The sequence below is a fragment of the Petaurus breviceps genome, unplaced genomic scaffold (assembly GCF_028583685.1).
Source record: "Petaurus breviceps papuanus isolate PSGF00001 unplaced genomic scaffold, PetGlider_PUasm1.0 90535, whole genome shotgun sequence".
NCBI lineage: Eukaryota > Metazoa > Chordata > Mammalia > Diprotodontia > Petauridae > Petaurus > Petaurus breviceps.
In genome coordinates, this window is record NW_027187270.1 from 2,706,146 (window position 1) to 2,708,645 (window position 2,500).

General features: G+C 52.8%; 1 protein-coding gene across 1 annotated transcript in view; it reads left to right on the forward strand.

Moving 5' to 3' along the window:
* The first annotated feature begins 1,957 nt into the window (after window positions 1-1,957).
* Window positions 1,958-2,500, forward strand: part of GABRQ (gamma-aminobutyric acid type A receptor subunit theta) — a 76,632-nt gene continuing 76,089 nt past the window's right edge. Inside the window, exon 1 of the mRNA XM_069063059.1 lies at window positions 1,958-2,500. This exon is cut by the window's right edge and continues 188 nt beyond it. The gene's annotated coding sequence lies outside the window, so the exon portion shown is untranslated.

The window sequence follows — 2,500 nt, forward strand, 5'->3', positions numbered from 1 at the left end:
TCTCTCTCTCTCTCTCTCTCTCTCTCTCTCTCTCTCTCTCTCTCTCGTCATTGGTCTTTTTTTTTAACTAAAATCTCCAAAGTGAGCTTGATCTAGCATCCTTTGCTATTTTCTCCTAAAGTGAGGGGATTGAAAATGTTTTTTTTAAATCCAATCATGGATTCTGCTAAATGGAGGTTTTACTATTTAGCCCCCAAAAAACAGAAAAGAGAAAAGATGATTACCCCTTCCTATGGGTAGAGATGCAAGGAGCACCCTTCAGTTTGCTTCCCCTCCCCACTTCTTTCCAAGGCTAGCAGTTAGAGGCTGCTCACTTAGAATCTGCGGCAAAAATTGGGCAGGGCTGGAGTGGCCCCTGCTTAGCACCACCACCACCACCACACACACGTTATCTGCAGCCTGTAGCATTCTAGTCTCTTTGTACAGCGCCCCCTGCTGACCAATTGAGTAAGTGGCTGGCGGCACAGAATGTCTGGTGAAATGAGTGAAAGACTTCCTCACTTGAACTGAGAGAAAACACTGGAGGGGGGGGGGGGGAGTGTCAAGAGACCCAGCTCCTAGTACCACCTCTGCTATTAACGAACCGTGTTACCTCCAACAACACACTCATAATACCATACCTCAATTTCCTTTTCTGTAAAAGGGGAGGGGGAGACTTGAAACCCTTTGAGTCTCCTTTTAGCTCTGACTGAAAGTCAGAGTCTGAGTCTGAGGCTAACAAGTGGGGAGAAGAGAACAAGAGGGGGACGGGAGGCCCCTTAAATCCTTACCAATGAAGCTCCTATGGATGATGACCAAGCATGAATATCTGCCCCCATTTCAGCCATGTTTCTCAGGCTGGCACATTGGTTCTAGGGGTCCCAGAGGCTGAAGTTGAACCCTGTCTTAGTCTTGGCCTGTAGTTGCTAGGGGTCCTTAGGTGGACAGCAGGTGAGCTTTTGCCTTCTGCTAAGAGGTTTCTGTGTGATATTTGCTGGTGAAACTGCCCTTCAGGTGGGTGGCCAGGCTTCCTAGCATTTGGCTGGTATGAGGCAGGACTTCATGAGTTTACACTTGTGGCTGCCATCACTCTGAGGAATTGAAGGCCCCTACAAGTTCTGCCTTCAGCCAACAGCCCAGTTATTGGCTCTGGAAAGAGGGAGACTTCGGCAAACTCCCCCCTCCCTGTGCCAGGAAAGTCTTTGGGGACTGGGGCGGGGTCCCTTAGATCCTTCTAGAGGCACACAGGGGTTAGAAGCTCTGTGAGCTGAGCTGATAAGGACTGCAAGAAGCTGGGAGTGCTCTAGGCTGGCTGTGATGGTTGCAGTTCCAGCCTCCTTTACTGGCTTCCCAAAGGGCACCCCAAGAACCCCAAAGTCTTACAATGAAAATTCCTTCCTGCCCAAACCCCTTTCAAGTAAGCAGGGGTTAATGGTGTCAGCTATGACGTGAGGATCCTAATTTGCCCAGATATATATGTATATATATATATGTATATATATATATATATATTGTAATCTGCAAACTCCTCTCTCCATCTCCCTCACTGCCCCCCCCCCTTGTGACTTTGCAATGAGCAGAAAAACTCCCCAGAAGCTGCAGCAACAAGAGAAAGGCCATTGTGTTTTTGGTAGCCATTCTTCCTGAAGCCCTGGTTTTGGCCCTTGTGGGGTAGGGAGGGAGAAGGGGATCGGGGGTCTTTGGTTTGGGGTGCGAGGGCCCCCCTTTGCTGAGCACCCTTTCCCCCAGCCCCTGGCGCAGCTGCAAGAACCGCAGTAACAGCAGAGACGCATCCTAGCACCCCGACGCGCAAAGCTAGACCCCAAAGGGAGGGGGAAGAGGCGAGACAAAGAGGAGGGGAAGGGGGGGCTGAAAATCTGGAATCAAACTGTGTTGCCAGATAACTCACCCTGCTCCTCCTCCTGCTCCCCCTCCCATCTCCGCCCGCCTCCCTCCCTCCTTTTTTAGTCCCCTCCCCTTGAGCTCAGCTTCGTCGTCTCAGAAGGTGGGCAGCCCCAGCCACACTGCGTCTGCAGAACCGGGTAGCAAAATTGCAGGCAAGAGGCAGAGAGCTCTTAGAGCGGAGGGTGCGGGCAGGCGATCAGGAGCAGAGACCAGAAGGCTAGGAAGCAGACTGGGAGGCAGGGGTAACGGAAGGCAGGGGGACAGGGCAGGGCTACCAACCCTTTTCCCTGTCCCTCGGTATATCCGAAACCCTTTTCCCGAGCCAGTGCTGAGCCCCTCGGGAGAGGCAGCTCTTCTCCTCTTCCTCCTCCTCCTCCTCCTCTTCCTCTTCCTCCTCCTTCTCCTTCTCCTCCTCCTCCTTTTCTCCCCGGGAATTTCTCCCTTCGCCTCGAACCCAAAAAGACGCTAAACCTAGAGCTCCTTCCCCGACAGAGACAGAGGGAGACAGAAAGAGACAGTCAGAGAGCGGGTCCTCCCCCCCTCTGGGTGAGGGTTCTCCCTGTCTTGCCCCAGCCTCTGCCCTGTCCCTTCCCCCTCTCCTCGCCCAGTTAGTGGC